Source organism: Plecotus auritus, assembly GCF_963455305.1.
Source record: "Plecotus auritus genome assembly, chromosome: 5".
Taxonomy (NCBI): Eukaryota; Metazoa; Chordata; class Mammalia; order Chiroptera; family Vespertilionidae; genus Plecotus; species Plecotus auritus.
Genome location: NC_137776.1, coordinates 81,084,106 through 81,109,311, shown reverse-complemented (window position 1 = coordinate 81,109,311; position 25,206 = coordinate 81,084,106). Strand labels below are relative to the sequence as shown.

At 41.0% G+C, this 25,206-nt stretch overlaps 1 protein-coding gene across 1 annotated transcript in view; it reads right to left on the bottom strand.

The window, feature by feature from the left end:
* ZRANB3 (zinc finger RANBP2-type containing 3) overlaps window positions 1-22,350 on the bottom strand; it is a 273,693-nt gene extending 251,343 nt beyond the window's left edge. Inside the window, exon 1 of the mRNA XM_080670095.1 lies at window positions 22,219-22,350. The gene's annotated coding sequence lies outside the window, so the exon portion shown is untranslated. The remainder of the gene's footprint in view (window positions 1-22,218) is intronic.
* Between the last annotated feature and the right edge of the window lie 2,856 nt (window positions 22,351-25,206).

Here is a 25,206-nt window from a genome sequence, read left to right as displayed (position 1 = left end):
AAAGTTACATACAAAGGAACCCCCATCAGACTAGCGACTGATTTCTCAACAGAAACTCATCAGGCCAGAAGGGAATGGAATGAAATATACAAAGTCAAGCAAAGGAAGGGTCGGAATCCAAGAATACTATACCCAGCAAGGCTATCAATCAAAATTGAAGGTGAAATCAGGAGCTACACAGACAAAAAAGGACTAAGGGAATTTATTACCAACAAACCAGCAATGCAAGAAATGCTAAAGGGTCTGCTGTAAAAAAAAAAAAAGAAAAGAAATAGAAAGCGAAGAAGGAACACAGGGGTAAAGAATAAAAATGGCGACAAATAAGTACCTATCAATAATAACTTTAAATGTAAATGGATTAAATGCCCCAATCAAAAGACATAGGGTAACGAATTGGATAAGAAAACAAGACCCATATATCTGCTGTCTACAAGAAACCCACCTTAAAAAAAAAAGACGCACACAGACTGAGGGTGAAGGGATGGAAAAAGGTTTTCCAGGCATATGGAACTGAAAAAAAAAGCTGGGGTAGCAATACTTATATCTGACAAATTAGATCTCAAAGTGAAGGACATAACAAGAGATAAGGAAGGCCATTTCATAATACTAAAGGGAGCAATCCAACAAGAAGAAATAACTCTGGTAAACATATATGCACCCAATACAGGAGCACCCAAATACATAAAAAACTCCTGGAGGAAATCAAGGGAGAAATTGACAGCAATACAATCATAGTAGGAGACTTTAATACCCCACTATCACCATTGGAGAAATCCTCTAAACAAAATATCAGCAAAGAAACATCAATCCTAAATGACTCACTAGACCAGAGGGAATTAATTGACATCTTCAGAACATTTCACCCCAAAGCCACAGAATATACATTCTTCTCAAGTGCACATGGGTCATTTTCAAAGATAGACCATATGTTGGGACATAGGCAAAGTCTCTTCAAATTCAAGAAGATAGAAATCATATCAAGCATCTTCTCAGACCACAGTGGCATGAAACTGAAAATCAACTACAATAAAACAACACAAAGAAATCAAATACATGGAGACTAAAAAACATGCTATTAAACAATGACTCGGTTACCAGAGAGATCAAGAAAGAAACAAAAAACATCATGGCAACAAATGGCAATGAAAACACTACAATCCAAAATCTGTGGGACACAGTGAAAGCAGTCTTGAGAGGAAAGTTCATAGCTCTGCAAGCCTACTGCAAAAAACAAGAAACAATGGTAATAAATTACCTAACCCTACAACTCAAAGAGTTAGAAAAAGAGCAACAAGAAAAGCCCAGTGTAAGCAGAAGGAAGGCAATAATAAAGATCATAGAAGAGATAAATGACATAGAGACCAAAGAAACAATACAAAAGATCAACAAAACCAAGAGCTGGTTCTTTGAAAGGATAAACAAGATTGATGAACCTCTAGCCAGGCTCACCAAGAAGCAAAGAGAGAGGACCCAAATAAACAAAATCAGAAATGAATGAGGTGAAATAACAACAGATTCCGCCCAAATACAAAGGGTTGTTAAAAAATACTACGAACAACCCTATTCCAACAAACTGAACAACCTGGAGGAAATGGACATATTCCTAGAAATATATAACCTTCCAAAACTCAATCAGGAAGAATCTAAACAGCTCAATATGCCAGTAACTATGGAAGAAATTGAAGCAGTCATCAAAGAGCTTCCGGCAAACAAAAGCCCGGTGCCAGACGGCTTCACAGGAGAGTTTTACCAAACATTCAAGGAAGAACTCAAACCTATCCTCCTCATACTATTCCAAAAACTTCAAGAGAAAGGAACACTTCCAAACTCCTTCTATGAAGCCAGCATCACCCTAATACCAAAACCAGATAAAGACAACACAATAAAGGAGAATTACAGGCCAATATCCCTCATGAACATAGATGCCAAAATCCTCAACAAAATTCTAGCAAATCGGATCCAGCACTACATCAGAAAGATCATACACCATGACCAAGTAGGGTTTATCCCAGGAATGCAAGGATGGTACAATATCCGCAAATCAATAAATGTGATACATCACATAAACAAATTGAGAGAGAAAAATCACATAGTCATATCAATTGATGCAGAAAAAGCATTTGACAAAATTCAACACCCTTTCTTGATAAAAACTCTCAACAAGGTGGGAATAGAAGGATCATACCTCAACATACTAAAAGCTATATATGATAAACCCACAGCTAACATCATACTCAATGGGCAAAAAATAAAACCATTTCCCCTAAGAACAGGAACAAGACCGGGATGCCCACTCTCACCATTCCTGTTCGACATCGTACTGGAAGTATTAGCCATTGCAATTAGACAAGAAGACGAATTAAAAGGCATCCAAATTGGAAAAGAAGAAGTAAAGCTGTCCTTATTTGCAGATGACATGATACTGTACATAAAAAACCTGAAAGACTCCATCAAAAAACTAACAGACTTAATAAATGAATTCGGCAATGTAGCAGGATACAAAATTAACGCCAAGAAATCTATGGCATTTCTATACACCAATAGTGAACTTACAGAAAGAGAGACTAAAAAAGCAATCCCATTTACTATCGCACCAAAAAAATTAAGATACTTAGGAATAAACCTAACCAAGGAGGTAAAAGACCTATACGCGGAAAACTACAGGACACTGAAAAAAGAGATAGAGGAAGATGTAAACAGATGGAAGCACATACCATGTTCATGGATTGGTAGAATCAACATCAGTAAAATGTCCATACTACCCAAAGCAATCTATAGATTCAATGCTCTCCCCATTAAAATACCAAGGGCATATTTCACAGACCTAGAAAGAACTCTCCAAAAATTCATCTGGAATAAAAAAAGACCCCGAATAGCCACAGCAATCCTGAGAAAGAAGAATAAAGTAGGAGGGATCTCAATACCAGATCTCAAGCTGTATTACAAAGCCACTGTCCTCAAAACAGCCTGGTACTGGCACAAGAACAGACATATAGATCAATGGAATAGAATAGAGAATCCAGATATCGACCCAAACCACTATGCGCAATTAATATTTGACAAAGGAGGCACGAACATACAATGGAGTTAAGATAGTCTCTTCAATAAATGGTGTTGGGAAAATTGGACAGATACATGCAAAAAAAATGAAACTAGATCACCAACTTACACCATACACAAAAATAAACTGAAAATGGATACAGGACTTAAATATAAGACAAGAAACCATAAAAATACTAGAGGAATTCACAGGCAGCAAAATCTCAGACATATGCCGAAAGAACTTTTTCACTGATACTGCCACTTGAGCAACGGAAGCCAAAGAGAAAATAAACAAATGGGACTACATCAAAATAAAAAGCTTTTGCACAGCAAAAGAAACCATCAACAAAACAACAAGAAACCCCACTCTATGGGAGAACATATTTGCAAATGTTATCACTGATAAAGGTTTAATCTCCAACATCTACAGGCAGCTTATACAACTTAATAAAAGGAAGATAAATGATCCAATAAAAAAATGGGCAATGGACCTAAATAGAATCTTTTCCAAAGAAGACAGAAGGAAGGCCAAGGGACACATGAAAACATGCTCAAAGTCACTAATTATCAGAGAGATGCAAATCAAAATGACAATGTGATACCATCTCACACCTGTCAGAATGGCTATCATCAACAAATCAACAAAGGACAAAGTTGGCGAGGATGCGGAGAAAAAGGAACCCTCGTGCACTGCTGGTGGGAACGCAGACTGGTGCAGCCACTGTGGAGAACAGTATGGAGTTTCCTCAGAAAAACTGAAAATGGAACTCCCATTTGACCCAGTAATCCCACTCCTAGGAATATATCCTAAGAAACTAGAAACACCAATCAGAAAAAATATATGCACCCCTATGTTCATAGCAGCACAATTTGCAATAGCTAAGATTTGGAAACAGCCTAGGTGCCCGTCAGCAGATGACTGGATCAGAAAACTATGGTACATCTACAAATGGAATACTATGCTGCCATAAAAAAGAAGGAATTATTACCATTTTTAGGCACCTGGATGGAATTAGAAAACATTATGCTAAGTGAAATAAACCAGTCAATGAAAGAAAAATACCACATGATCTCACTCATTTGGGGATAATGAAAAACATTATAAACTGATGAACAAAAAGATAGATACAGAGGCAGTAAAGCATCAAACAGACTGTCAAATTACAGCGGGAAGGTTAGGGAGAGGTGGGGGAAATAAGAGATCAACTGAAGAACTTATATGCATGCATATAGGAGTAACCAACGGATGCAAAACATTGGGGGGTGAGGGCATGTATGGGAGTGGGGTGGGGGGGCAATGGTAAGATATGTACACATATAATACCTTAATAAAAGAAAAATAAAATAAAATTCAAAAAAAATAATAAAATAAAATAAAATAGCCAGGCTAGTGTGGCTCAGTGGTTGAACATCAACCTATGAACCTAGAGGTCAATGGTTTGATTCCTGGTCAGGGCATATGCCCGAGTCATGGATTTGATCCCCAATAGGGGGCATGCAGGAAAGAGCCAATTAATGATTCTCTGTCATCACTGATGTTTCTATCCCTTTCTTTCTCTTCCTTCCACTCTCTGAAATCAATAAAAACGTATTTTAAAAAAGAAGAAGAGTACTCCAGGTAGACAGCATCAGCAAAGGCCCTGAGTTTAAAAGGGGCTTGGTGTTTTCTCGCAGCAGAAAGGAAGCCAATGTGGCTGAACCAAGAGAAAGAATGGTATGAGATGAAGCTATTGAGATAAGCGAGAGCCAAATCGTAGAAGTTCTTGATTAGGACTTTGGATTCTATTTTAAGAAAGAAGGGACGCCAATGGAGCTGTGCTGTCCAATACACTATTAGCCAGGCTATTTGAGTTTATTTAAAATTAAAAATTCAGCTCTTCAGTTGCATCAACCATGTTTCAAGTGCTCAATGTCCACATATGGCTATTGGCTATCATATTGAACCTTGCATATATAAAACATTTCTATCTACACTGAAAGTTATACTGGGCGGCACTTACTGGTGAATTTTAAGCAGCAGAGTGACAAAATATGACTTACATTTCAAATGCTATCAGTGAAGGACAAAGCTATCAAAAAAAGGCAGGGGATAAATGTTCCTAAAGGACATGCCAAGTCCACAAAGCCACCACTGCCTCAAGTAGCCAACTGGATTTAGAAATGATTTATGACTCAGACCTGTATGTTAAGGTCCTCATAAACACCAATGAGTGGGCATCCCTAGTACCATCTCAACAACAAAAACAAAACTCTGAGTAAAGAATAGAGAATGGTTCAAAAAGGGAAAAGCAAGAAACTTTATCAAGCTGCAATAGACAAAGCAAGAATCATCTTTGGCAGTGGAACTGGAGAGACTGGGGAAATGTATCACAGGTAAAACAAATGTGACTTGCTGATGGAGTGCTTGTGGAAAATGAAGGTAATGTGAAATCAAGATGTACATTTACAGCAATGAGGTAATGCAAGTTACTGAGATATTAGAGACTAAGGAAGAAATGGATTTGGGAGGACAAAAATTAATAGATCTTTTAGAAATATAAAAAGTTAAAAAGGCTATAAAATATGAAATGTAATTGCAAAATAGGTTTGGAAATAAATACATCTGAAGAACAAAGAGAGAACAAAGCGGGATGTCTGTTATTTGGGAGTAGACATGTGATAGCAATAAGGCCACTCAACATCTGGGTCCCCTGCTATGTTTAGGAATGTCCTCACATTTCAAATCTGATGGTAATCAGATATCACCTCCCAATAAAAAAAGCTGGCAATACCAGATTCTTGCATCCCAGCCTGCCTTATAGCTATTAGGTTTTCTAATCAGATATACCCATTCTGGACTTTAATCCAGAAAGTCAAAACTCAAAGGAGCAGGGTCAGTGGTTATCAACCTTTTTAATGCCGCGACCCTTTAATACAGTTCCTCATGTTGTGGTGACCCCCCAACCATAAAATTATTTTCGTTGCAACTTCATAACTGTAATTTCGCTACTGTTAATGAATCGTAATGTAAATATCTGTGTTATCCGATGGCCTTAGGCGACGCTGCTAGCGGTTCTCAACCTGTGGGTCACGACCCACAGGTAGAGAACCACTGCTATAGAGCCTAAGACCATCGGAAAACACAGAAATTTACATTACGATTCATAGCAGTAGCAAAATTACAGTTATGTAGCAATGAAAATAATTTTATGGTTGGGGGTCACCACAACATGAGGAACTGTATTAAAGGGTCACGGCATTAGAAAGATTGAGAACCACTGGATTAAGTGAAACACATTCTGGCAAAAGTGGCAACAGCAGAAAGAGCCATGCCCACTTTCTATAAGTAATAGGAGCTAAGAAGCACTTCTCAGGGTCAAGGGTATGAGGGGTGCCAAACTTTAGTGTGAAAAACTGGCAAACAGCTAAAAAAAAATTAAAAAGAATCTTATAGTCTATTATCTTTGCTTTTTTTACAATGTAAAAAATTCTAACAAAAACTCCAAGAAAAAAAAATCTGCTACATTGAGGTCACATTACAACTTATATGATTTATTCTATGAGGACTGAAATAGACACTATATTTATAAAGACAAACAATGAAACTAAAGCCACTTTAATAAAAAAATTGTTTTAATAGAATGGGGGACAGAGGAGACTAGGGCAGTGGAGAATAGAGAACAACTGCTAATGAATACTGGGTTTCTTTTTAGAGTGATGAAAAATTTCTAAAATTAGATCATGATGATGATCTGACAACTCTGAGTATATCAAAACCCACAGAATTTTAAAATTATTAAATTCTATGGTATGTGAATTATACCTCAGCTGTTAAGAAATATATTGTGGAAAAACACAATCAATGTAATTCTCAACAATAACAAAGTAATTTGTATGGTCATTGGAATGGGGCGGGGGCATTTGATAAAATTCAAAATCCATTCACAGCAAAAGCTCTCTGACACAGAAAAAATAGAAAATTTCCTGCATATGATGAAAGATTTTTACCAACCCCCTACCCCACCAATCATCATACTTAAAGTAAACTGTTGAAAGCTTTCCATGCAAGCTTTCCAGACAAGACACAAAAATGTCTACTACCTCATATTTTATTTAAAAGTAGAATCAGATCCGTTGAATAAGGCAAAAGGAAAAGGAGAAAGAAATGATGTATATAACAGATGACATAACAGAACCATTTATATAGAATAAAAACAATCTATAGAAAACTAGTCCTATATAATAAAACCCTAATAAGTAAATCTACTGAACGGTGGAACGACCAGCAGAATGACCAGTTGCTATGATGCCACTGACCACCAGGGGTCAGACATTCAACACAGGAGCATCTGCATTGAGTGTGTGCCCCATGAGAGGGAGGCAACCGGCAGCAGTGATCGGGGGGGGGCAGGGCCAGCCAGCGAGCGCCCCATTGGTCACCTCCTCCAGCGGAAGGTGACCAGCAGCGGTGATTGAGGGGTGGGTCTGGCCAGCGGGCAGCGCCAGGTAGACAGCCAAGGCGGGTGCCAACGGGGGCCCCCCAATCGCCCCGCCTGCCAGTCACCCCAAAGATGGCCCTGATCGCCGGCCAGGCCTAGGGACCCTACCCTATATATTGAGAAGAGTCTCTTAGATTTAAAAATTAAAACCTGGCAAGGCTACTCTAACACTGAGAAAACAGGATGATGCATTGATGACATGCATGGACTCTGGCTTGCATATCTTATGGTCAGCCCTGATTCTGACACTTACTAGTAAAACTGTGTGACAAAGCCAATTACTTAACTTCACTCTGCTTCAGTTTTTCTACCCATAAGTTGGGGAAAATGGTACTACGGCCTCAGAAAGATCATGCTATGTACTACTTTTTATAATCAGGAAAAAAAATGTAGCTGCCCCTACAACAGCAAGATGCCTTTCACCTCTATGAAAAGTATGGTCACTGGTGAAAGCAATGTCCCAGATTGCGAGAGGGATGTTTGACTGATGATTTAGGCCCGACATCCCCCCGAGGGGTCCCGGATTGTGAGGATGCAGGCCGAGCTGAGGGACCCCCTCTCTCCCGAGCATGAATTTCGTGCACCAGGCTGCTAGTAGATTTATAAGCAAATTTATTAAGGTTGATAAATACATGATTACTATGCATGATCAATTATGTTCCTCTATATAGGCAAAAATCAGAAAATAAAATTAAAATTGATACCATTCTGAAGAACACCAAAAACTTCAAATATATGAAATAAATCTAATAAAACATGTGAAAACCTTGTATTACAGAAATCTATACAGATTTTTTAGGAAAATTAATAAAATCTAAAGCAAAGACATAATCCTGTGAAAAACTGAAACATTATAATATAAACAAACTTTTTATTGATTTTTCCTCTTTTTTTAGGGAATAACTGTGAAAAACTAAAACTGAATATAATATAAACAAACATTTTTTCATTGATTTTTTTTTCTCTTTTTTTAAGGAGACAGTGAGAGAGAAACATCTATCAGCTGCATCCTGCATGTCCCCTAGTGGGGAATGGAGCCCAAAACTGGTCTTACCAGGAACTGAACCAGCTACCTTTTGGTGCATAGGACAATGCCCAACCAACTGAGCCACACTGGCCAAGGCATAAACAAACTTTTGAGATGATTTTTTAAAAGAATAAATCTTTATGGTTCAGATTATTACAGATATTCCTCTTTTTTCCCCCCATAGCTACCCTCCACCTGATTCCCCACCCCACCCCACCCCATGCCCTTACCCCCCGCCACTGTCTTCTACCATAGGTATAAGATTTTTGTCTGTCTTCCTGCACCCCTCACACCCCCTTCCCCAAAGAATTATCAGTCCACTCCCTTTCTATGCCTCTGATTCTATTATATTCACCAGTTTATTCTGTTCACCAGATTTTTTATTCACTTGATTTTTAGATTCACTTGTTCATAGGTATGTATTTGTTGTCACTTTGTTGTTCATAATTTTTATTTTTACCTTTTTCTTCTTCTTCCTCTTCTTAAAGAATACCATTAAGCATTTCATATAATCCTGGTTTGGTGGTGATGAACTCCTTTAGCTTTTACTTATCTGTGAAGCTCTTTATCTGACCTTCAATTCTGAATGATAGCTTTGCTGGGTAGAGTAATCTTGGTTGTAGGTTCTTGCTATTCATCACTTTGAATATTTCTTGCCACCCCCTTCTGGCCTGCATAGTTTCTGTTGAGAAATCAGCTGACAGTCGTATGGGTACTTCCTTGTAGGTAACTCTTTTTCTCTTGCTGCTTTCAAGATTCTCTCTTTGTCTTTTGCCCTTGGCATTTTAATTATGATGTGTCTTGGTGTGGTGCTCTTTGGATTCCTCTTGTTTGGGGTTCTCTGTGCTTCCTGGACTTATAAGTCTATTTCTTTCACCAGGTGGGGGAAGTTTTCTGTCATTATTTCTTCTAATAGGTTTTCAGTATCTTGCTCTCTCTCTTCTTCTGGCACCCCCATAATTCAGATGTTGGTACACCTGAAGTTGTCCCAGAGGCTCCTTACACGATCTTCATATTTTTGGATTCTTTTTTCTTTTTGTTTTTCTGGTTGGGTGTTTTTTGTTTTCTCATATTTCAAATCTTTGGTTTGATTCATGGGGTCCTTTGGTCTACTGTTGAATTTCTGTATATTCTTTATTTCAGACAGTGTATGCTTAATTTCTGACTGGTCCTTTTACATTTCTTTGGCATTCCCATTAAGATACTTAAAGGTCTCACTAAGTTCCTCGGAGGTTTCTAGAAGATTCTTGAGTAACCTTATAACTGGTTTTGAACTCTATGTCCAGTAGTTTGCTTTCCTCCATTTCTTTCATTTGCGACATGTTTCTTTGTCTCCGCATTTTGGCTGCTTCCCTGTGTTGATGGGGTGGCTTTGTGAGGTAGGTGACCTATAGGGCCCAGTGGTTCAGCCTCCCCAATCACCTGAGGTGGACACTCTTGGTGCACCCCTTTGTGGGCTGAGTGCAAAGTCTTGTTGTAGTTAAGCCTTGATTGCTGTTGGTACACTGGGAGGAATTGACCTCCAGGCCAATTGGCTGTGAGGACCCACTGTGTCTATAATGGAAGAACTGCTGTGCTGGAGACACCCTTATGGGGCAGGACTTGTTTCAGTGGGGTTTTGGTGCTCACTGCCTCTGCCTCTTGAGTGTGTCACTTATGGATGTGAGGAGTTGATATCTGGTGTCATCTCACACTGACCACTAGGTACACTGGCTCCTGGGTATTCAAGGAGGTGCAGGTCAGCTACTGCCTGAGGCCACCCAGCAGGAGCTACAGCGAGAACTACTGTTTTCTCCTCTTTGGTTGGGGTTTGGAAGTTTTGGAGCTGTCTGATCGAGCTGCAGTTTGTTAGGTTAAGCTGTGATAGGGCAGGTCATTCATATGTAAAAGCCGCTGTGCACAGTTTGGGTGGGTTTGTATATTGGGCGGGGCGGGGTCTCAGGGAATCACTAGGGTGTAGCAAACAGCGATAGCTGCCAGTCAGCCGCCTCTGGGTCTCCGTGTTTCCGTGTCCCCGCGTCCCGCGCCCCAGCGCAGTAAAAAATGAATCCTGTGCGCACCTCTGTAAAAAAGCCACCCTCACTTTCCGACTTGATGGCAAACAGTCCAGCTTCTCCCCCTAGGAGTCTGGGTCCCCAGAGTCTCACCGGAAACTGGAGTTCAGAGCAGTCGGGAGCTTGTGTCTCCCTTCGGATTGAAAAAATTAGCGCACCGAGTCGCCAGCCGCCAGCCGCCAGCCCGATTCACGCGCCTCCGTACGTCTGCTTTTCCGTGCTTGTGCATGTTCTACCAGGTCTCAATGCTCTTTTCTCTTTCCTTCTAGTTGTAGAACTTCTACTCAGCCAGCTTTCCCGTGGTTCTGGGTGATAGACGTTTTGTCTTTTAGTTGTAGTTTTGGTGTGGTTGTGAGAGACAGCACGTACAGGTGTATACCTTATGCCACCATCTTGGTTTCACTTTTGAGATGATGTTACATGCCACTGAAACAACATGAATAGGGCTTGGGAATGTATCTATTCTATATTTTAACATACTCCATGCTTATACCACAGTATACACTCAATTTACATGTTTATATCTGATACAGCTATATTTATAGATTGTTATTAAGTTATAACCTAAATTTAACAATTGAAATCATTTGTTATTTTGTCAGTGAAATTGAATATTCTACAATGATAAGAGATCAGCGCAGCCTATGTGGCTCAAGGGTTGAGTGTCAATTTATGATTCAGAAGGTCATGGTTAGATTCCCAGGTTGCAGGCTCGATCCCCATTAGGGGGTGTGCAGGAGGCAGCCGATGGATGATTCTCTCTCATCATTGATGTTTCTATCCCTCTCTCTCTCCCTTCCTCTCTGAAATCAATAAAAACATTTAAAAAAATAAAATAATAATTGCGAGAGGATCCAAGATGGCGGCGTAGGTAAACACCTAAACTGCTGCCTCGCACAACAATTTCAAAACTACAACTAAAAGACAAAACGTCTATCACCCAGAACCACAGGAAAGCTGGCTGAGTGGAAGTTCTACAACTAGAAGGAAAGAGAAAAGAGCATTGAGTCGTGCACAAGCGCTGAAAAGCTGAGGTACGGAGGCGTGCGAATTGGGCTGGCAACGGGCAACTGGGAGCGCTGCTTTTTTCAACCCGAAGGGAGACAAGCTCCCGATTACCCCAAACTCCAGTTTCTGGGGAGACGCGGGGGACCCAAACTCCTATGGGGAGAAGCTGGACTGTATGCCATCGGGTTGGAAAGTGAAGGAGGCTTGCTTGCAGGGCTGCGCGCAGGAATAATTGTTTACTGTGCTGGGGCGCGGGATGGGGGGACGTGGTCGTAGACGCAGAGCAGGATGACTGGCAGCCATCGCTGTTTGCCACGCCCTAGCCTATTGACGCCCTGAGACCCCGCCCCGCACAATCTACAAACCCACCCAAGCTCCAAGCAGCGGCTTTAGCATATGCATGGCCTGCCCTATCGCAGCTTAACCTAGCAAACTTGCAGCCCAGGTCAGACAGCTCCAAAACCTCAAACCCCAAGCAAAGAGGAGAAAACTGTAGTTCTTGCTGTAGCTCCTGCGGGGTGGCCTCAGACAGTAGCTGACCTGCACCTCCTTGGAGATCCAGAAGCCAGTATACCTAGTGGTCAGTGTGAGACACCAGATTTCAACTCCTCACATCCATAAGTGACACATTCAAGAGGCAGACTCAGTGAGCACCAAAGCCGCACTGAAACAAGTCCTGCACCATAAGCATGTCTCCAGCGCAGCAGTTCTCCCATTATAGACACAGCGGGTCCTCACAGCCAATTGGCCTGGAGGTCAATTCCTCCCAGTGTACCAACGGCAATCAAGGCTTAACTACACCAAGACTTTGCACTCAGCCCACAAAGGGGTGTATCCAAGAGCGTCCAACTCAGGTGATTGGGGAGCTGAGCTACTGGCCCCTATAGGTCACCTACCACACAAAGCCACTCCATCAACACAGGGAAGCAGCAAAATGCGGAGACAAAGAAACATGTCACAAATGAAAGAAATGGAGGAAAGCAAACTACTGGACGACATAGAGTTCAGAACCACATTTATAAGGTTACTCAAGAATCTTCTAAAAACCGCCAAGAAACTTGATGAGACCTCCGAGGAGCTTAGTGAGACCTTCAAGGACCTTAATAAGAATGCCAAAAACATGGAAAAGGACCAGTCAGAAATTAAGCATACACTGTCTGAAATAAAGAATATACAGAAACTCAACTGTAGATCAACGTACCCCAAGAATCAAACCAAAGATCTGAAATATGAGAAAACAAAAAACACCCAACCAGAAAAACAAAAAGAAAAAAGAATCCAAAAATATGAAGATAGTGTAAGGAGCCTCTGGGACAACTTTAAGCGTACCAACATCCGAATTTTGGGGGTGCCAGAAGAAGAGAGAGAGCAAAATATTGAAAACCTATTAGAAGAAATAATGACAGAAAACTTTCCCTACCTGCTGAAAGAAATAGACTTACAAGTCCAGGAAGCACACAGAACCCCATACAAGAGGAATCCAAAGAGCACCACACCAAGACACATCATAATTAAAATGCCAAGAGCAAAAGACAAAGAGAGAATATTAAAAGCAGCAAGAGAAAAACGGTTAGTTACCTACAAGGGAGCACCCATATGACTGTCAGTTGATTTCTCAACAGAAACTATGCAGGCCAGACGGGAGTGGCAAGAAATATTCAAAGTGATGAACAGCAAGAACCTACAACCAAGATTACTCTACCCAGCAAAGCTATCATTCAGAGTTGAAGGTCAGATAAAGAGCTTCACAGACAAGAAAAAGCTAAAGGAGTTCATCACCACCAAACCAGGATTACATGAAATGCTGAAGGGTATTCTTTAAGAAGAGGAAGAAGAAGAAAAAGGTAAAAATAAAAATTATGAACAACAAAATGACATCAAATACATACCTACCAACAAGTGAATCTAAAAATCAAGTGAATAAAAAATCTGAAGAACAGAATGGACTGGTGAATATAATAGAATCAGGGACATAGAAAGGGAGTAGACTGACAATTCTCAGGGGTAAGGGGTGTGAGGGGTGTGGGAAGAGATTGGATAAAAATCTTACACCTATGGATGAAGACAGTGGCAGGGGATAAGGGCATGGGGTGGGGTGGGGAATCAGGTGGAGGGGAGCTATGGGGAAAAAAAAGAGGAACACCTGTAATAATCTGAACAATAAAGATTTATTTAAAAATAAAATAAAATAATAATTGCCCTAGCCGGTTTGGCTCAATGGATAGAGCGTCGGCCTGCAGACTGAGGGGTCCCAGGTTCGATTCCAGCCAAGGGCACATGCCCGGGTTGTGGGCTCAATCCCCAATTGGGGGCGTGCAGGAGGCAGCCGATCAATGATTCTCTCTCATCATTGATGTTTCTATCTCTCTATCCCTCTCCCTTCCTCTCTGAAATCAATAAAAAAAATATATTAAAAAAACAATAATAATAATAAAAGATCAATTTCAATACATTATATAATTATATAATACTTTAAATGTCACATAGGGGTTTTAAAAACTGCCATATCTGCCCTAGCTGGTTTGGTTCAGTGGATAGAGTGTTGGCCTGCATACCAAAAGGTCCCAGGTTCAATTCGGGTCAAGGACACATACTGTGGTTGTAGGCTCCTCCCTGGCCTGGGCCCTGGTTGAGGCACATGCAGGAGGCAACCAATAGATGTGTTTCTCTCACATCAATGTTTCTCTCTGTCTTTCCCCCTCTCTTCCACTCTCCATAAAAGTCCATAGAAAAATGTCCTCGGGTGAGGATTAACAAAAATAAAATAAAATAAAAATAAAAATAAAAATTGCCGCCCTGCCGAAACCGGTTTGGCTCAGTGGATAGAGCGTCGGCCTGCGGACTGAAGGGTCCTAGGTTCGATTCCGGTCAAGGGCATGTACCTTGGTTGCAGGCACATCCCCAGTGGGAGGTGTGCAGGAGGCAAATGATTGATGTTTCTAGCTCTCTATCCCTCTCCCTTCCTCTCTGTAAAATATCAATAAAATATACTTTTTTTTTTTTAAATTGCCGCCCTGACTGGTTTGGCTCAGTGGATAGAGCGTCAGCCTGCAGACTCAAGGGTCCCAGGTTCGATTCTGGTCAAGGGCATGTACCTTGGTTGCAGGCACATCCCCATTGGGGAGTGTGCAGGAGGCAGCTGATCAATGTTTCTCTCTCATCGATGTTTCTAACTCTCTATCCCTCTCTTCCTATCTGCACAAAATCAATAAAATATATTTTAAAAATAAATAAATAAAAAATAAAAATTGCCATATCTAATATCTAACTACTTTAAAAGAAAGGACACTAGACTCTCTCATTGTATAGGCAACTGCTTTCAGAATAATGATAAAACAACTCCCACTTATTAAGTGACCTCTTTCTGTGATATACTACACTAGGAAATTTTAGAAAATCTGTAATTCTCAAAAAAACTCACAAAAATAATTATTATTATTCTCATGTTAGGGACATAAAAATATTGGTGATATTTAGCCTGGAACTTAAATTGGCCTAATTTAAAAGTCTGATTTTTTTCCCATTATGCAACAGTGCCTGTTAAAATCACTCATTCAACAAATAATTATTGAGTGCCTATTATATACCACACATTGCAGAAGGTACTAGATATACAAAGATAAATTTATGTTATTGTATCCTCACCTCCTAGCCCACTCTAGGACAGAAATAAGAATTATTAACAAATAACTGCAACACAGTGTAATAAGCGTTATGAAAGGAATATATATAAAAATAGCATACATAAGTGGGAGTGTTGACTCTGTGTAACATAGCAAACAATCAAAGAAGGCTTCATTTAGCAGAAAAAAATGCTTAGTACTTAGTACAGCTTGTTTAAATATTTGATGTAATTCTTAAATTGAAGCTACAGGAAGAACAGAATTTGCAGATGGAGAATCAAGATAAAATACTGCCCGGCTGGTGTGACTCAGTAGTTGAGCATCGACCTATGAACCAGGAGGTCCACGGTTCAATTCCCAGTGAGGGCACATGCCTGGGTTACAGGCTCAACCCCCAGTCAGGGTCAAGCAGGAGGCAGCTGATCGATGATTTTCTCTTATCATTGATGTTTCTATGTCTCTCTCTCTCTCTCTCTCTCTCTCTCTCTCTCTCTCTTTCCCCCTTCCTCTCTGAAATCAATTTTTAATTTTTTAAAATATTCTAGAGAGAAAGAAGCCATATTCGCAAAATTTCAGAAAATCCTTAGCAGTGTAATATAGCTAAAAAATAAGATGCTTGTGATAAGTGGTAAACAGGCCAGATCAGGGAGGCTCTCATATGCGACGCTGAAACTGAACTTTATTCTGCAAGAAATTGGGAGCTATTCTTGGAGTTTAATCAGGCCACTATTTTACAAAGATTACCTTGTCAAATCTGGAAGAATGGATCTGGAGACAGGGACAATCTTTAGAAGGCTACCACAAATAGTCCAGTTAATATAATTCATAATCTCTTAGCTTCAGACTCCTATATCTAATTACTTACCCGACAAAATATATTAAAAAAAAAATTACCTACCCGACATTGTCGGTATCTCATAAATATTTCTAGCCTAAATGTCCAAAAACAATATCTTGATTTCTCCATCAAATTTGTGTGGCCCCTGCCAAATCTCTCAGTAATAATACAATCAAGCAAGCTACTCAGACCAGCAACCTCGATTCATTCCTGATTTCTCCCTCTCCCTTAACTGCCATATTAAATCTAATTATTATTGATTATTCCCCAAATATATCTCAAATAAATTCATTTGTTTCCAGTTCCATTGCCATCACCTATCCCAAAGCATCACTGCTCAACTGGAATACTGCAATATCTCCCAACTGGACACCCTGATATTTTCCTTAATTAGCTGACTAGAGGCCCAGTGCACGAAAATCATGCACTCTGAGGGGGTGGCAGGGGATCCCTCAGCCCGGCTTGCGCCCTCTCGCAGTCTGGGAGCCCTCGGGGGATGTCAGACGTCCTTAGCGCTGCTGCGGAGGCGGGAGAGGCTCCCGCTACTGCCCCTGTGGCTTCTGGCTGAGAGGTGCTCCCCCTGTGGGAGCACATGACCACCAGGGGGCAGCTCCTGTGTTGAGTGTCTGCCCCTTGGTGGTCAGTGTGCATCATAGCGACTGGTCATTCTGCTGTTCAGTCAATTTGCATATTAGCCTTTTATTATATAGGATTTCCTTAAAGCACTTATAACTGGCAATTTTTAAAAATCTGTTTGCTAGAAAATTGTCTCACTCTCCTATTAGAATGCTTTCATAAAGTAAAGAACCATCAACTGTCTTGTTTATTGTTGTTTTACTTCAGTACTCTAGCATCAGCCAGGTCAATAAAAATTATATTAACAAAGCCCAGCACACATTTACTATGTACCAGGCACTACTTTATGTTTTACATATATTAAGTCCTTTAATCCTCACACAGCCTGTGACATAGGTACTCTCTATTATCTCAATTTTACAGGAAAAAACTAGGGTACATATAGTTAACTAATCTGCCCAAGGTCACCCAAGGAGTAACTGGCAGAACCAAGAAGCAAACCTAGGCAACCTGGACCTCCTCTTGACTGTTAGTCAGTACCACTTTTGGTAGAAGCTCAATAAATACTTCTTAACCAAATAAGCAAGTGAGATAAAAGAGGAACAGATTTAGGGGACATGTTGAATTTGAAGTACTTGGAGAAGGCTGTAAAGTACAGTGTGATAAATAGTTACAAATTAGAGATAAGTATTCAAAGAAGTTATCAGGTTCTACCAGAATCCACCTATCACATGCAAGCTGCTGTATAAAAAGTGATTATATAATTTTAAAAGTTAGATGTGCTCTTAAACTGCAACCATTTTGATCCAACTCTGTAATAAAAACATGTTTTAACAGAGCACAGAATGCCCCATTGAGCCTTGATTGTACCTATGAAAAATTCTGATTGCTAACACTAATTGAAATACTTTCCTTCCTTTATGTAGTATTCAATATCTATATAAATGTTAAACTTGTAGTTTGTTAAAATACAAAAGTACAGAGATTTATTTTTAATTTGAAAAATGATACCAAAAATCCATCTACTAAGCCATGAGAATGACAAGAAAATATCTAAAAAAAAAAGAGTGGAAGCACACCTTTCCTACTAGCTATCAAAACAAAGTTTACCGAAATTAAGATAGCAGATATGGTACAAGTAAAAAAAAAAAAAGAAAGAAAAAAAAGACAGAACATGAGAGAGAACAGAGTCCAAACAAAATCAAGTATATGTATATTGAAAAATTAAATGTAAAAACAAATGAAATTTTATATATGCATATTCCTAATTTCTAAGCATCACAAATAAACTAGAAATTATACAGAGAAAGATAGATTTCAACACTAAAATAATTGAAACGATACCATGGGAAAATATCATCAAAAAGTAAAAAGACACATTTCAAAGTGGGAGTAAAAACTTGCAAAATATGTGACAAAGATTTAAAAACCTAAGAAGCAATTTCTTTAAAAGTATTAAGAGACTGTGATAGATAACAACAAGCTACTCACACAAGATTAAAGAATAATGGACAACATAGATATAAAAGATGCTTAGCATCAACAGAATTCAATTAAATACAAATTAAATTAATGAGAGATCACTTTTTACAATCTCATTGGATAGAATAAAAGATGGGAAATGAGTGCTCTCAAACACTGTAAGTAGGAAAGAAAATGGGCACAACCTTTTGAAAAGAGTAATTTAGGAATTGGAGTATTTGTGGCTAAATAATCCTATTTCTAAAAAGTTAGATTTAAGGAATAATCAGATAAGCATATTAACATGGAGCTCACAACAGTATTGCTTTTAAAAGTTTATAAATGATCCAACAATCCAACTTTTGGGTATATATCCAAAAGAATTAAAAATCTTAAAGAGATATTTGCACATCCATGCTCACAGAAGTATCCCCGTGGGGAGTGGGCCTAAGCCATTAGTTGGACATCTCCTGAGGGCTCCTGGGCTGCCAGAGGGATGTCTGACTGCCAGCTTAGGCCCGATCCCCTGGGGAGCAGGCCTAAGCCAGCAGGTGGACATCCCCCAAGGGCTCCCGGACTGCCAGAGGGATGTCTGACTGCCAGCTTAGGCCTGATCTCCAGGGAAGCAGGCCTAAGCCGGCAGGTGGACATCCCCCAAAGGCTCCTAGGCTGCCAAAGGGATGTCTGACTGCCAGCTTAGGCCCGATCTCCAGGGGAGCAGGCCTAAGCCGGCAGGTGGACATCCCCCAAGGGCTCCTGAACTACAAGAGGGTGCAGGCCGGGCTGAGGGATACCCACACCCCCCCGCGAGTGCATGAATTTTCATACATCAGGCCTCTAGTTATTCATAATAGCAAATGGTGGAAAAAATCTAAATGTCCATTGGCAGATGAATAGATAAATAAAATACAATGGACTATTATTGTCTTAAAAAAATATCCTGTCATATGTTACAACATGGATGAACCTTAAGTACATGATGCTAAGTAAAATAACCCAGTTACAGGACAAATACTGCATGATTCCATTTATATGATGTATCTAAAGTAATCAAACTCTTAGAAATAAAGTAGAATAGTGGTTGCTAGGAGCTGTAGGAGAGTAAAAGGGGAGTTGTTGTTCAATGAGCACATAGTTTCAGTTTTATAAGATGAAAAAGTTCCAGAAATCTGTTGCCTGACAGGTGCATACACTTAACACAACTGTATTATATACACTGGGAGGGAGTAGTTAGGGGGGGGGGGCAAAGTGGAGGTGAGGGTTAGGGGGAAGTGGAGGACATCTGTAATAGTGTTAACAATAAAACATGGTTAAGATGGTAAATTTTATGTTTTTTTACAATGAAAAAAGTCCATAAAATTATAAATATCCATCACCTGGGTACTGCTCACATTAGAAACATACAGTGAAATACCAGATAGCCATCAAAAATTATAATATCAATATTTATTCAGTCATATCCACAGCCTATTGTAAGTTAAAAAAAAATTTACAAGACAGCATCTGAGATCTTGCTTTCTAGCATATGTTGTCAGTTTGGCTCAAATAAACTCTTACAAAGTTTTAAAAATTTTTTTTACAAAAAAGCAAAGTAGTATGATACCATTCATACATGTCTGCACCTAAAGAGGGAGATATCTGAAAAGATATTCACCAAAATATAATAGTGATATCTCTGGGTGATAAGATCACAGATTACCTTTATTTTCCTGTTTTTAAATACAATGAATATGTATTTTATGAGTGGCAAAGGATAGTTCAAAAGAAGAAGGGACTGCCACCAGGGGTTCCAGAATCCTGGGGTGGAATTTTACATTTCTCTCATGATGTGTCTGGCATATATTGGGAGATTAATAAATATTTGAGGGGCAGGATGAGCAGTGGTCAAGAGCTCAGGAATAAGACAGACCTGGATTTGAATCTCAGCTCCAAAATTTATTGATCAAGGACTTAAAGTCTTATTGAACTTCACTGTGCCCCAATTTCTTCAACTATAAAATATCACATAACAATACTTATAGAATTGCAGGGAAAATTTACATAAAGTACTTTAACATCATTCCCGGCTCAGAGGAAACTCTCAATAAAATGCTGGCTGTCATTACCACTTATTAACTTGATTTATACTGGAAGAGCTCACAAAACAAGAACTAATCATCTATAGAAGTCTATACTGCTAAATTATACTGAATATTCCAACTGCATTAAAACAAGAGACAGGTTTTCATCTGTTGGACTCAACAACACTGTTTGGCTGAAAGGTATGGTTATAGCCCTATATCTAGAAGCATATATATATATATATATATATATAGAGAGAGAGAGAGAGAGAGAGAGAGAGAGAGAGAGAGAGAGAGAGATAATATGCAAATTAGGCCGGGACTCTGTAACGGGTCACAACCAGACAGGAGGAGGTTGCGCACACAGGTGAGGCCTGGAGCAGAGACGGAGACAGAGGCAGGGGGGCCTGCCCGAGCCGGCGCGGCAGCTTGAGCGGTCCTGGAGCGGACGCATGCAGGAGGGCCAGGGGACACTGTGAATCAGGCACTGCGAGTCCTGGCCACCCGCGGCCCCGGAGCCCACACAGGCAGGGGAGCCAGGGACACTGCGAGTCAGGTGCAGGTACCGGCCCCCTATGGCACCCGTCTGGCCTCCTGCGGCGCTGGTCCGGCCTGACTCCTGCAGCAGCCAGTGCTGCAGGAGTCAGGCACGGGTCCCGGCCCCCCGCGGGGTGCCTCCTCGCATGGCAGGAGGTGGGGCGCCTCCTCGCACAATTTCAATTGTGCACTGGGCCTCTAGTTAACTATACAATTTACCATCTAGTTGGTGCATAAAAACTCATGAGTATTAGACAAGGACGTTTTAGTGCTTCAGTTAAAAAAAAAAAAGGGAGAAAATATGCTTACTTTAATCCACAAGTAGAATGGAAAGAGGTGACAGAATAAATACACAAAACATGACTAATGAAATCTTGATTTAATTTAGAGAGAGATTTAAAAAATTAGTAGCCTGGCCAGTGTGGCTCAGTGGTTGAGCACTGACCCATGAACCAAGAGGTCACAGTTGGATTCCTGGTCAGGGCACATGCCTGGGTTGTTGGCTCCATCACCAGTAGGAGGCGTGCAGGAGGCAGCCTACTCATAATTTTCTCTCATCATGGATGTTTCTATCTCTCCTACCTTCCTCTCTGAAATAAATTTTTAAAAATATTAAACAAAAAAACATTACCTCTAATTTTCTTTGGCCTCTGTCTTCCTCATTACTTTTGGACAAAGAAGAAGCCTGACTTTTTGGCACTGTTTATCCCCAAAGACTGGTATAGTGCCTAATACAGTATAAGTGCTAAATAAATATCTACAAGATTATTTATAAAAGTAAGTTTCAATGAGACCCTGGGGAAAACTTAGAATTTATCTGAGAAAGTCTTAGTCAAAATGATAGGGAAATTAGTTTAGTCTTGGGGAGGAAAGACTTTCTATTTCCTCCTGGGTCATCTTAATTCAATGAATTTCCCAATGTAACTCAAAGGAAACGTCAAACAGCAAAAAATACACTCACTTTTGCATCTGGAGTGGGGCATAAACCAGAGCCTAATGTGCTAAAATTAGGCTATGGGCTCCAAAGTACATAAATATCTTTATTCATCAGTGTATTATATCTAGTACCTGTCGCCACTTGTTGTATGCTTTAGTCAACGACAAAAATGTAAAGTCACCATTTTTTAGTATCAATCCTGAGCCCTTCTGGAACATTTTTCCTTTGAACTAGTCTTCAGAAGTTTGTGAAAGTGGGAGGAGTTAGCTCAGAACTTCAGAGCCGGTTTTTTAGTCAAACTGATGCCATGAAGCCGTGCGTACCCACAGCGGCTAACGGCATTAGAGGTACCCACAAATAAATGGGTGCAATAGTGAGCAAGTAAAAAAAACAAAAACAAGACAAATGGGACTCTGGGATTGAAGGCTGGGTGGAGAATGGCATTATGGATTTATGAACTACCCCTGCCCCATTTCACCCACCCTTTCTTAAAATGCAATTAAATTACGTTCAATTTTCTATCGCTCAAGCAAGAAACTATCGACTTGCCCGCCATCCCACACCCAGACGACCACACCTGATGTATTCGCTGAAGAATCTCCAACTCCCGCCACACGTTTGGCTTGTATCCGCCCAAAGCGGAAGTGACTTCAAAGGGACAAACTGAAAGTAACAGTTCAAACACCAGGAATCTACACCACCTATGGTGTTCTGAGAAAACTCTGCTCTACCTTGCTCTTCTATCCTTCATCACTTCCGTTACGACGACGATAGAGATTCACTGCAGCCTCAAGACAACTAGAGCTCTCCTCCCCAAACTCCCAATTATTCAAAAGTTTGTTCCTTCTTATTTGTCAAGGAGGCGGCATGGATCCCTCCCCAAAACTACAATCCCGTCAGGCTGCCGAGGGAAGTAAACGGAGAAAAGGATGTGAGCGGGAGCAAAGCATGTTGGGAAATGTAGTTCGCTCTTTTAGATAGAAAAGGGCAATCACCCCGCCTTCCCTAGAGAAACCAGGTGTTCGGCTTAGAACCCGTTACCGCTAAGGGGAGGAGTCAAGCTTTTAAGCAGCATTCCTCTCATCTCCCCACATGGAGAATGAAAATTTTCTTTTACTCCTATAAAGCATTATAAATACTCCTTGAAGAAATGGTTGTCTTTCCAATATCTCCAGGTCAGTGAAAACTCCCAGAACTCCCCCACCTCAGGCTCCAACTCGTGGGAAAAGGTGGCTCTTTTTCAAGTGGGCAAAATGGCTGTCCTCTTAGTTTTACCATTGGTTACCCTTTGAGTCCTTCAAGGGCGGATACTAATCACCGATTGGTCCTTTGTCCCTTGAGGGTGGAGGAAGACTTGGCACGGTTCTCCCGCGGCCCAGGAGGAGATAAAGGGGTGGAGAGAAGGCCGTTTGTCTAGGCGTGATTGGATGGGCCTCATATCACTCCGAGTGTATACAGCCTATGATTTGTCGACTGCCCTCAAAGAGAACAAATAGGCGGAGCTAGTACGTGGTGGGAAGGGGCGGGATTTTGCTAGCCGCGGCTGCCGCTGGAGCCGGTGTCCGGGCTGGTGATGGGGTTAATTCCCTTTCGTAAGACTCTGACTTGCACCCACCCAGCCCCGCCGCCGCCCCGCCGCGCCGCGCTCCAACCGCCTCCTCCTCCTCAGTAACGCGGGTAAGTGATGCCGTCCCCTCTCCCTTCCAGTTCCCCGGGAATAACGCGCCTCGCTCCCCTCCCCCGCCGGCCAACCGGTAGCGCTAACGGAGAAGGAGGCAGGCTGGGGAGAGATGTGGTGTGTGAGAGAGAAGGTGGCCTTCCCCACCGAGCCGTCGGCCTCCAGCCAGGCCCCGCCGAGGTGCCTGCTACCAGCCCACCAGCAGGTCGGGTTCCGAGGGAGCCCGGCTCTCCCGGCCCGCCGCTGCGGGTGCAGCTGCATCCACTACCTTGTGCCCACCGCCCCCAACCGGGGGCCATGTGAAAAGCAAACCCCTCGAGGCCTAGCGGAGGAGGCAGTGGAAAGGTTCCCTAGTCCCTGCCATGGCTGCTGCCGCGGCCCTTGCAGCCCCGGAGACTGGGGAAGCAGCCGCAGCAGGCCTGCGGGGAACGGGTGCCGCGCGTGTTTCTCTCCGGCGCAGCCGCCGCTGCCCCTGGCTCCCTGGCCCGCCCCGTGGCCGCGGACCCCGGCCTTGCGCCGCGAGAATTTTTAGAAAGCAAAGAGGGCATTTGGTGAAATGCAGGTACATCTTGCCTGTAGTACCAGAAAAAGCACAATGGGGAAATTAAAAAGAAAGTTGAATGGCTGTCAGTGCCCCGGACTCCAGGGATCAGATTTACACACGTTATGGTTGAGCCATAGGATGTCCCCCAAATCCCGGTGTGTGTGAAGTTTTTTGTCGTTCTCTTTTTTATGTTCCTAGTGCAGAGGTGCCTCTGTTCTTTGGTGCCTCTGTTCTTTGACCTTGCTTTTTTTAGAGAAACTTCGATTGTTGAGGCTATCATGCCCCGTGTATAATTGACCCGGGAAAGCAAGTCAACTAAGTAAAAGGTGAAGAGGTGCTTTGTAAAATAGTAAGGCGTAGTAAATAACAGATGATTTTTTTCTAATAAGATTGTCCAGAAAAGAAAAGTGTATATATACGCACACACATATAGTTTTGCCTAATTGTAATACTGAAGAAACCCTTTGCTTTTAGCTTAAATGTCATTGATTAAAAGAACTTTTAAGTAATGAAAGGATAAAGTCAAACTGGAAGCCCACCTATGTATAATATTTGAAACAGTAAGACCTATGTCATATTTAATATAGTAGGATACTGGTGTGATTAGAGTAATTAGACACACCTAAGTTTAACAAAAGTTGGCATCTTTGGCCATATTTGAGACCAAATAGCTTCTTCTCACATGTTGAGTACTCATCTTTTCACTCCTTGCTTTTTTGCCTGGGTAAATATGTCTTTAAACAGTGGATTCTATAATTTATAGTAGACATGTCTGTAATGAGTGATAAAATTCTAGGCCTACTTCTAAGGCTTGTTACCAGAATAAACTTGGGTTTTGAAGAAATATCTGAGTTTTGACTAAATGTTACACAATATTTTCAGTGTTTGAGGAAATTATACTGGCTTAATGATCTTTCATATTCCATAATTAATACACCTGGATACAGAATTGGCATAGATCCATAGATTCAGGGCCTGGAAGAAATTTGGATATGTTACAATTTTAAAAATGGAATGCATAGACCCTGAAAGGTAAGTCCCCTCAGTTCCCCATGAAGTAGCCACAGCATACATAGCTCAGCCTAGCATTTTCTAAAACTTGTTGGTTAACTAATAAATTATATAATTGATGCTTTCAGATCTCATGTGCCTTATGTACAGAGAAGGGCTGATAAAAATATAGGAGGCTTCTGCATTCTCTTGCTAGCGGTGGGACCCTTCTATGAGACTCAGTTCAGTTTCCTCATCTGCAAAATGGGGTGATAATTCTTAACTCATGGGATTGTGAAGCTTAGAGATAAAGTAGCATGGTGCCTAACACATAGTACGTATGATTAAATATT